The sequence below is a fragment of the Panthera tigris genome, chromosome A2 (genome assembly GCF_018350195.1).
Source record: "Panthera tigris isolate Pti1 chromosome A2, P.tigris_Pti1_mat1.1, whole genome shotgun sequence".
Classification (NCBI taxonomy): domain Eukaryota; kingdom Metazoa; phylum Chordata; class Mammalia; order Carnivora; family Felidae; genus Panthera; species Panthera tigris.
In genome coordinates this window covers 3,814,366-3,825,985 of record NC_056661.1, presented here as the reverse complement: position 1 = coordinate 3,825,985, position 11,620 = coordinate 3,814,366, and positions in this window count along the sequence as shown.

Genomic DNA, 11,620 nt, shown 5'->3' with positions numbered 1-11,620 from the left:
AGGGATGTGGGACTTGGGGACTCACACTAAGGAGACTGTCCCCGGAGCAGGGGGCAGCCCTGGAAGTCGGTGGATACAGTTCACACTCCAGCCACACCCTCCCGCTCATCTGAACGCCCCAAAGGCTAACTGGAAGTCCCCAGCTCTGCTCACGAGATTGGCTCTAGCTGCAGGGGCAAGGTCAGCCCTGTGCGGGGTGAGCCAGGGGTGCTGGAGATACACGGGCCCCCCCAAAGTTCACCTCTCACTCACAAAGATGCCCTTTGGGTGGGACGACTCAGGTTGTGCGCTATGTGGTCTTGGGGGGGGGGGGGGGACTTGAGCCCCATTTACCCGCAGGTGGCACCTGCCCTTGAGCGCACTATGCATTGGCCCCCCTTCCTTTCCTGTCTCAATTCTCCACCCCGTCCCAGGGCTTCCTGGCATCACCTCCCACATTAACTACTTGCCCCAAAATCCTTGTTTCAAGGTCTCCTTCTGGGGACCTCAAACCAGGATACACAGCAAAAGTATCAGTGGCTCCAACAAGATAAGCAAGGCATCCGAAGGTGAGCAATTCTGGCCTGGTTAGCACATTCATAGCCATCAGTGTCCCAGGCTGCTGCTCCTCTTCTCTACCTGTCTCAGAGTCACTGCAGGATCCAAAGCGGCTGCCAGAGCCCCAGCCATCTTGCCTGCATTCCAGGAGCAGGGCAGGGAGGGACAAAATGATGCAGTTTCCATCTGAATCAGCTTCTTTAACAAAACAAAACACCTCCCTAGAAATCCCACAGGAAACCTCTGCTAGGATCTCATTGGCCAGAAGGTAATCATAAGATCTAGTTGCAAAGGAGGCTGGGAAATGTAGTCTTTAAGCTGCACGTAATTCAAAGGTGCCATGTCCCCCACATGAAACCAGGACTCTGTGACAAGAGAGGGAGAATGGCTTTTGGGCGGGCCTGCCGTAATCTCTGCTGTAACAGCGGGAAGCCATTTGGTCACTCATTCGACAATCATCTATTGAGCACCTACTGTGTACCTGGCACTCAACATTCAACAGTGATTAAATCTGAGCAAGTTCCTTACCCTCCTGAAGCTGACAGACTAGCAACTGAGACATGTGATCAGATTTATGTCTTAAAAGATCCATTCGGGGCGCCCGGGGGGCTCCGTCGGTTAAGCGTCCGACTTCGGCTCAGGTCACGATCTCGCGGTCCGTGGGTTCGAGCCCCGCGTCGGGCTCCGTGCTGGCAGCTCAGAGCCTGGAGCCCGTTTCAGATTCTGTGTCTCCCTCTCTCTCTGCCCCTCCCCCGTTCATGCTCAGTGTCTCTCTGTCTCAAAAATAAATAAACATTTACAATAAATAAATAAATAAAAATAAACAGCCCAGATTTCTTCTCTCACGGTTCTGGAGGTCAGCCCTTGTCACACGGCTCTCACGGGCGACGATCCGGGTGTCTCTGGAACTTGCTTGTTCCTCCCGGAGGATCCACCCTTACCGCCTCCAGGTTCTAGAAGCTCCTCAGCCTGTGGCCCCTTTCTGCATCTTTAGAGCCTGCAGGGATGGATGGAGCGCCTCTCAAATCACATCTCTCTCTCTCTCTCTGCCCACTTTTTCCACTTTTAAGAATCCTGGCGATGACCTCGCACCTACCTGGAGAATCCATGGTAATCAGTCTACTCTCACATCAGCTGACCGGTTGCTGCCAGAAGGGGAAAAGGAGCGGGGGACACAAGAGAAGCTTCTGGGGGCCGGCCATGCCTGCGGGATGGTCACAATGCCCTGTGCGCATGTAAATATATATGGACGTTGCTGAAGATCTATGCTCATTGCCGTATGGGAAGCCTCAGTGTATTGACTTGTGTGTGTGTGTGTGTGTGTGTGTGTGTGTGTGTGTGTTTGGGCCCCACACCCAACGTGGGGCTCGAACTCACGTCCCCCAGACCAAGAGCCGCACGACTGAGCCAGCCAGCCGGGCGCCCCACGCCTCGATCATTTTTCCGCAAGATTATGATCTCATGTCAACCACTGAAGGGATGTTCAGCGCCATCAGCTGCCACAGAAACGCAAACGACGCCCACGGCGATGCACCGCTTTGCACTCTTAGAAGAGCAAGACCAAAAAGGCGTCACCACCCCAAAGGCTGGGGCAGAGGCAGAAAGACTGGTTACTGGCGGGGACATCAATGGTACAGCCGCTCAGGAAGCCAGATCAGCAGTTTTTCCCGACACTAACCGCGTAGCTGCCGTATGTGGCCCCCGACGGATAGGCTTCTGGGCATTTATCCCCCAGACATGAAAACATACGTTCGTGCAAAAAAGCCCGCACCGACCCTCGTAACGGCCAAATGCTGCGGCCAAGAGCAAAATGTCCTTTGATGGCTGAATGGTTGGACACGCTGGCAAAGCAAAACCGGGAATATCAGTCGGCCACCACGAGGAGAAAACTCCCCGATATACGCAGCAGCCAGGCGGGGTGGAGACAGGGGATCTCGGGGCGGGGGGGGGGGGGGGGGGGTCGCACGCGGTCTGCCTTCCCGGGCACGACATCCGCAAAATGACAAAACCCTGGAGGCCAAGAGAAGATTTGGTTTGCCGAGGACAGGGGAGGGGAGGTGGGGTTACCATAAGCGGACAGAAGCAGGGACAGAGCAGTTCTGGCCATCCAGAGCGACACCTGGCATGGCCCACAGCCACCTAACAGGTCACCGCTGGGGGGGGGGGGCGGGGAGGCTCCGCGTACTATTTTTACGGCTTCCTGGAAGTCTATTGTTATTTCAAAATCAAGAGTTGAAAAGCCCAAGGAGAACGATCTGATTAGCAAGGGATTAAGAGACTCTTGGAGAAAGAATGCCATTCCCCCTTCCCCCCCCCCCCCCACAGAAATGCCCCTGTGACTCAGCGCTGCAGAATCAAAGCGCAGAGCAGGGTAGGCATCAGCCTGGCGTGCGATTTGGGGGCCAAAACCATGCCAAGACTGCCACAAACAGTCTGCCATCAAATGAAGCAAAGTGCACAGTTTGTGTTTTAGTCTAAAGCCCCTCAACCCCTCTCCAGCGATCGCTTCAAATTCTGGCGCCTGACTCGTGTGGGTTTTCTGTCTGGTGGCTCGTGGCATCCCGGGCCCCGGGCGCTTGGGAGGGGTGGGCACGCAGAGCTGGGCGCTCCCCAACCTGTCGTCGTTGGCTCCGATTCCATAACCAAACGCCGCCGCCTGGGCGGCTTAACGACAGAAATTTCTTTCCAACGGTTCTGGAGGCTGGAATCTCGAGATCAGGGTCCCGGCGCGGTGGGGGGGGGGGGGGCATGCAAATATCCAGTACATTGCACACTCCAGGGAGAAAGAAGTCTAAGGCAATCTCCTGACACCGAATCACCAGCCCTCGTTTTCTCCTCTTCCAAGGAGGCCCAGGAAAACCCTCCCCCAAGAGTCAGGGATGTGGGGTTTCCAGGACCATCCTGAAGGGAGTTCAAAGATGCTCTGAATACAGAGAAACCCCGCGTCGCGCTTTGCTGGTGGGAACGTAAAATGCTACAGCCCCTCTGGGAACCAGCTTGGCAGTTTCTTAAAACACTGAACGCTGACCCTACAACCCGCCAATTTGTTCTCCCGGGCATTTATCCCAGGGAAATGAAAGCTTGCGTCCATGCAAAAACCTGGACCTGCCTGTCCGTCGCAGCTTGATTCACGACAGGCAAAAGCCGCCGGTGGCGAATAGTTACACTGTGGGCCCTGGAATACTACTCAGCAAGGAAAACAAGCGAACCACCGAGAGGCACAAGCCTCAGATGAATCGGCAAGGGCGTGCCTTTGAGCGGAAGAAGCCAATCGCGAAGCGCAGCCCAGCGTTCGATTCCCGGTCATACACCCGTCTTGAAAGGAGCAAACGACAGAGGTGGACAAGAGGTCAGGGGCTGCAGTGACTATAAAAGAAACAGCAGCAGTTCTGATTCTGGGCATCCAGACGCTGCGCCTGTGATGAATTGCACGGAATCGGACGCATTGTAGCCACGTCAATGTTGGACACATTGTAGCCACATCAATTTCCACGTGGATTCCCTGCTGACCCTTGGGTGGGAGCTAAGCCGTGGGAAGAAGCCAAGGGATGCCCAGAGTTGCTCTCTGTACGGTCTTTGCAACTTCCCAGAATTCTAGAATCCGTTCAAGATTAAAAAAAAAAAAAAAAGAGAGACAGAGAGAGAGAGAGAGAGAGGCTGAAGTCCACTGAGCCTGACGCTGGCCAGTCCTGACTGCGGGACTTGGCTTGGGCCGGTCCTCCCGAGCCCTTTCTGGATGTCGCCGCCCGTCCACAAGGACATCTCCCTCCCCTTGTGAATGCTCGAAGATGCTCAGCCGACCCGGGCGCCCTCAAACACCAACCCATGGGGAGCCGGGCACCGGACACGGATGTCCCTGGCAGGAAGCTCACCAGCGCAATCAGGGAGTAGGAAGTCTTCCTAGAGCAGGTGACATCCAAACTGAGAGCCCAGGGCCCTGGTGTCCGTGGGCAGAGAGAGAAGAAACACCCAGGCCTGGAGGAGGTGGGGGTGGGCACCCCCAGGCCGCTGGGCCTGGAGGATAAAAGCGGGGAATCAGGGGCACCTGGCCGCTCCGTGGGTTAAGTGGCGGTGTGGGCTCGGGTCGTGATCTCACGGTTCGTGGGCTCGAGCCCCGTGTCAGGCTCTGTGTTGACAGCTCAGCGTCTGCTTGGGATTCTCTCTCCCTCTCTGCCCCTCCCCCGCTCACGCTGTTTCTCTCCAGGAAGTAAATAAATACACTTAAAAAAAAAAAACAAACCGAAAAGCGGAGAATCAGGAAGCGAAGTCACCGAGACGGCCACGTAGGCCATGGCTGACTTGGCTCCCTCACGAGAACAGCAACTAACGATTTGGGGGACCGGACAGCAGCGAGAAAATTCTAGAACGCAGGGGTGAGGCCGAAGCAGAGGGACAGAGGGAGCCGGCGCAGCCCCGCTCCAGGGGTCTCTCCTGAAGCCCCCTCTGCTCGGGTGGGCTGGGAGGGGGGGGGGCGAGGGGGTGCCAGGAAGTCCAGGGCGGGCACCGGGCTCCCCCAGCGTTGGGGGGCGCTCCTTGGGAACTCCCGCTCTGGTCTCGCACCGCGGGGTGTGCAGGGGAGTGTCTGGGGCTTGACCCCTGGCAGCAAGCTTGTGCCCGGGGAGGGACGGGGTGGGGGTAGGGGGGGGAGGGGGGTGTCGCGCCAGCCGGGGCCCGCGTGGTGCCACCGAGTTCCTACCTGCTCCCGCCTGCCAGACCAGCAGGAGTCCCCACCAGCAGCCTGCTCCCCTCCGAGGCGGCCGCCAGGCAGCGGTCTGAGCCGGGCCTTCCGGGGGGAGGACCCCACGGCCCCGGAGCCTGGCCCGAGCCCCGGCGCGCACACTTGAGCCCACCTGCCACCGGGCCAGGGAGCCTGACCGGGAGCACCTGCGAGGCTGCTCGCGCAGACCGCCCCTCCCCCCACGGGAGCCGCTGCAAAGCCCCCAGTCCCGCCCGAAGGGGGAGCCCGGCCGCGGCGGTGCCCGTCCCGCCGCCGGAAGCAAAGCGAGCCGGCGGTCCCCTCCGGCCGGCAGCGCCCCCTCCGACCCCGCAGCTCAGGCCAGGGCTCCCCGCCCCAAGAGAGCCCCCATCAGACCACAGGTGGATGTCTCAGCAGCAAGCCCTCAGGCCAGGAGGGCACCGGGCGGCCCCGTTCAAAGTATCGCGAGAAAGGGGCACCTGGCGGGCTCGGTCGATTAAGCGGCGGCTCAGGTCACGATCTCCCGGTCCGTGAGTTCGAGCCCCGCGTCGGGCTCTGTGCCGACAGCTCGGAGCCTGGAGCCTGTTTCGGATTCTGCCCCTCCCCTGCTCATGTTCTCTCTCTCTCTCTCTCTCTGTCTCTCAAAAAATAGGGTGTTATAATTTTAGGGTACTTTATGGATGCTTCATGGTAACCACAAAGGAAAAACCGATAGTAATTTTGCAAAAGAACAGGACGAAGCAGTCTAAGACACACCGATACCCAAGACATCAAAACACGCCAAGCAGCAAAGGAGATCAGATCTACAAAACAGCCAGGAAGCAGTGGACAAAGGGACAGCGGTGCGTCCTTACCTATCAATAGTTACCGTAACTATAGATGCACCAAAGGCAGAAAATCAAGGGCCGAAGGTCTCAGGGACCAGATGCCCACCGCCTTTGTAAGCAGTGCCCATCATGGTTTGAACTTTATCCTGGGGGCAATGGGGAGCCGCGGAAGGTGATTGAGCAGCCGAGGGGCTCTGCCAGCTCTGCGATTTAGACGGCCCCCTGTGGCTCTCCGCTGAGGGCGTCCTCTTAACCCCCAGTGCAAGGTCCCGCTGAACCCCTGCTGCCTTCCAGCTCTGGGCTCCCCACCCCGCCTTGCAACACGGTGCCTTCATACCTGTCGCCATTTCTCCCCAGACAACTTGTTCTCGTCCTCCAGAGCCTGGCTCTGGCAGCGGCTTCCTCCAAGCAGCGTTCTGGGGGCCCCACTCCAGTCCCCTTGGCACCCCCGGCTCCGGCCCCATAGGGCGAGGGGGGTGAGGTTCCGACTGTATCTCCTCCCGGGCTGGGGGCTCCCTAAAAGCCAAGCCTGAAACCCCGGTTTCCACCAGCACAGGAAGGGCAGAGGGGACACCATTAAATACCTATCGTATGGTTAAATGACCCAAAGTTTGAACCTTATGAGCACCGGGGCAAGAAATTAAAAGAAAATTGTATATATGTGCATTTAAAAAGTCTTCAGAAAGACTCCCTGGTGAAGTCGCGAGAGGCTCGTGCCCGAGTGACTGTGTTTGTGCGGATTTCCTGGTTTCCGTGAGGCACGACGTCTGTAAAATACAATTACTGGGGGTTCTCTGTACGAGTGTTTTGCAATTTCTTGGGAGTCCTCAGCGAGGTCAACGCCAAAGGTAACAATAATTATTAATAGCAGTGGAAGCCGGTCGGGGGCCTGGCTGGGCCGTCTGGTGTCTGGGCAGCTCTGGGCAGCCTGACTCGGGGACACCCGGGCCCCCACCGGCCAAGGGCGAGCAGGCGCCCCCAGACGCCCGCCTCGCCCTCGCCCAGCTCCCAGGCTCCCCAGTGCAGGATCCGCGGGCACAGGACTCCAGATGAAGGCGCTCAGACACCTTTTAATTCACGGCCCAAACGGCATGAGGACATTATTAGTTTTCTTAAGATTTGATTCAATTAATTAGTTCCCAAATATCAGCCTATCCAGGCACGCAAAGGCAAACAGAGATAAATCCCAGCCCAGCCTTGCTTCATCTTTTAAAGGCAATTAACTCTTAGTTATTAGCTTTTAATTAGGGAGTAATAATGGCCTCATTAATACGCTTTATTATACTTGTCACCAGGCAGCTGTTCCGAACAGATTGCATTATCAGATGGTCACGGCACTGACTCCGGCCGAGGCAAGAGTTCGAGAGCGGCCCGCGGTCCGTTCTTCTGTTCCGTCGCGATGGCCCTTCAGGAGATAACACAGGGGTCTCCTGACCTGTCCCTGCAACGCACCCTGGGCCAATCCTACCTTTCCTGGCTCAGCATCCCCCTAGTGCTCCCTAGCGATCTTCCAGAAAACACCAACCCCTCCGTGAGCCGTTGCTTACCTGCCTCCGGCCACCCTGGTGGCCATTAGCGCCCCTGCCGCACCCCCGACCCCACGCATCGTTCCTTCTCTGCTCTACGATCGGGTGCGAGGACGGTCACCGCAACATTCTTTGGCATTCCAGCACCCCACGCCGGAAACCGCCTTGAGTGTCCCCAGGCGGGAGAAGTTTCCGTGAGAGCGAACCCCAAGGGCAGAGTCTCATAGAACGTCCACAAATACGCGCAGGTGTGAGGGAGTTCGCAGACACTTCACGCGTGATTGCCAAATGTCGCCAACCGGTGAGCGTTCCACGTGGACCGTGGCCCAGCCACGGGGCGGGATGCTACCTAGCGATGCAAAAGGAATGCGCGTGGGCAACTCGCCACAGCCTCGGTGAATCGCAAATGCATGGAGCGTTCTGCCTGGTTCCGTTTACAGAAAGTTCTAGAAGAGGCCACCCCAGTCTACGGGGACAGAGAAGAGATCAGTGGTTGCCTTTGAGCATGGAGGGCTGCCGGGGGAATATTCTGGAAGGAGGGAAATATTTTTTTTTTTCAGTTTATTTATTTATTTGGGGAGGGACAGGGCGAGTGCGGGAGGGGCAGAGAGAGAGGGAGGGAGAGAGAATCCCAAGCAGGCTCCCGGCCGTCAGCACAGAGCCCGACGCGGGGCTCGAACCCACAGACCGCGAGATCACGACCTGAGCCGAAACCAAAAGTAGGACTTTGACTGAGCCCCCCCCAGGCGCCCCGAATTCAGGTGGCAGTTATTTATTTCAGGGGACAGGGGTATGTTATTTGCCAACCCTATGGAGCTTTCGTGTACGTTAATGGAATATCAATTACGGCTAAATAAAAACATTTATAATATTAGATGGTTACTAACATGTGGGGCATGAATATTTAATGATATGGAAAACGTCCACGCCGTCAGGTTAAGTGAAAAAGGAGGTTCACGAAAACAGCTACGAGCAAATGACTTCTTGGGCACACGAACCACAGATCTCCGCCGTGGACTGCCTTGCGTGTCCTCCCTCCCCAAGTTCATACCTTCAATCCTACCGCAGGGGTGACGGGGTGGGAAGGAGGGACCTTCCGGGGCGACTAGGTCATAAGCGTGCGGCCCCCGTGAAGGGGGTCGATGCTTTTATAGAAGAGACCCCGGGGGGCTCCCGCAGTCCTGCTGCTTGGTGAGGACACAGCGAGAGACAGGTGACTATGGACCAGGAAGCAGCTCTCGCCAGACGCAGAACCTCGATCTTGGACTTAGAGCCTCCAGAACTGTGAGAGACACACGGGCACTGTTTGTAAGCTGCCCGGTCTGTGGTAGTCGGTCACTGGAGCCCTAACGGAATGAGGTAGACCCCCAGTCCCCACCTCCTGCAATTGTCATCAGGTTACAACTTGCACCGCAGCCGAAGGGGCCGAAAATGTGGGCTCCGGGCCCAGGTATCCGGGATGCAAATCCCAGCCCTGCCCCTTGCTTGCTGTGTGACCTTGGGCGAGTTACTTCACCTCTCTGTGCTTCCACATCCTCGTCTGTATAAAATGAGAATGTGCTCGTGAGGTTGTCGCAAAGATCACGGAAGAAAAGCCACACAAAGGACCTTGCTGAATGGTAAGTCTTCCAAGAGTGATTGTCGACTGCTAACCTAGTCAGCCTGTAATACTGGCCGCAGGCCAGGCCCCGAGCTGCCCTCTGCGATGTCTCACCCGGGGGGTGAAGACACGACGACCATCTATCCAAAGCTGGAATGGGAACACGGAGAGGAAGGGCTTCCTTCTGGCCCAGGGTCAGGAGAACCGTCCTTGCAGAAGGAACATTCAGGTCGGGCCTGACGCACCTGAGTGGCCGAGCCGGGCTGAGGAGTTAGGACGCCGAAGCCACATTATTCCGAGTGTGGGCTCCGGGTTGGTGGGTTGCTTCCAAGGGAGACGCGACAAGACGACTTTGCAAAATTGAAACGGGGGGTCTAGCTCACATTTCCCAAGAATCTCGTGAGATTTTCCCTTAAAGACTACGCCTGTGCCTCAAAGGCATCATTGGCCAGTACATGCGGACAAGTACCTCTCATTGCTTTTTTGGCTCTTTGTCCCTCACGGTCCCTGGAGTAGCCTTTCTCACGGGTAGTTCCGTGTCATGCTACTCGCAAAAATGTGCAAAGCGTGCACCTCAGCTGTCCCCTTCCTGGGTCTGCACCCAGCAGAAATGCTTGCACCTGTTGGAGAAGGTTCTCAGCACTATTCATGACGCCCTAAATAGAAACAACCCAGATGCCCAGCAACTGTAGAATTGGATAGACGCACCATGGTTTATTCATGCGCTAGAACATGCAAAACCCGCAGATTTTCATGCAAAATTAAAAAGGAAACACTGCATCCCGATAGACACAATACAAATGAATCTCACAGATACAGTTTTGAGTAGAAGAGGCCAGACACAAAGAGAATGATATCCTGCGAGATTCCAGATCTATATAAAATCCAAAACAGGCAACGCGCATCTGGGACGATGATTAGGGATGGGACGCGGGCACCCTCTTGGGGCGCAGTGACCCGGAGGACCCTCGTGGGGGAGCTTCCTGGGGGCAGTGGGCGTGTTCCGCTTCGTGATCTGGGGGCTGATCACACAGCTGTCCCAACTGTCGAAATTCACCAGGTCATTATTCACTTACATGTACGTATCTGTATGTTACGGAAAAGCTTAAAAAACAACAACAACGAATCAGTGGCTCGAAAGTGGTTCATCGAGGTGTAAAAAGACGTGCTGACAATCGGAAGGGAAATACCGCGACCTGGAAATACGCCGCGAGCGTGAGCAGCGCCGTCCGGTGACAGCCAGGAGGCGCCACTGGCTACACAAAGACAGGGTGGGGGAGGGGGACACTCGTCGGCCACAAGTTCCGCGCGATCAACGGCCTGTGCGGGCGACTTTCCTCCTCGTGGGGACACAGTGAGGAAGGAAATGATGAGCGCGATGGCCGTGGCCCCGTCTTCGGCTGAGCCACAAAGACCCCGCGCTTTGCCCGCTGGAGGATTTGCGCTCCGCCGCGTGTCTGGAAGACGACTTGGGAGAGAACGTTTCCTTGTGGCGGCGGCGGGTGCGCCAGCCACGTCCACGGCCGCCGACATTCAGAGGCGGGGCGTGGGGCGGGTTGGGCCCCTCGGGTGTCCCGGGGCCATCCCTTTGGGGCCGACAACCCCAGCCCCGGGAACAAGTCCGGGGCTCTTTGGGAGACTGAGCTGTTGGAAAATCGGCTTCCTCACCAGCCGTCTGACCCTCAGTGATACCCGAGGGTTTTCTTTTCTGGTTGGGGGCACAGACGGGAGATCCATCAGGGCGTAGGTTTTATTTTTATTTAAAATTTTGTTAACAGTTATTTATTTTTGAGAGACAGAAACAGAGCGTGAGCGGGGGAGGGGCAGAGAGAGGGGGAGACACAGAATCCGAAACAGGCTCCAGGCTCCCGAGCTGTCAGCACAGAGCCCGACGCGGGGCTCGAACCCACAAACCCTGAGATCATGACCTGAGCCGGAGTCCGACATTTAACCGAATGAGCGACTCTGGCGCCCCAGGGCTTGTGTTTTCAAACAGTGTCCTTTGGCTCAGGTCACGATCTGACGGTTCCTGAGTTCGAGCCCCACATTGGGCTCCGTGGAGCTCTCTCCCTCCTCTCTCTGTCTCTCTCTCTCTCCGCCCCTCCCTGGCTCGGGCTCACTCTCAAAAACAAATAAACATTAAAAAAATGAAAAATAAAGTGAGATGGTGTCCAAATGCTCAGCAGACCCAAATGGGGGATTCTCTGCAAGTCAGCGGGACCAAAGTCGGGGTGCGGGGTGCGTGGCTGCCCCCCCCCCCCCGTGGGAAGGTTCACCGGTCCAGCCTGCGGGGGGGGAGAGCAAGAAAGGTGTTTGACGGGCCGTCCCTGCATTTTCCGGGTCCTGGTTGGAGCCGGTGCCCAGCACCAGTCACTTGCCACCACGGTCACCGCACACTAATTATGGGCTTGGGTTTTCTAATTTCACGGAATCA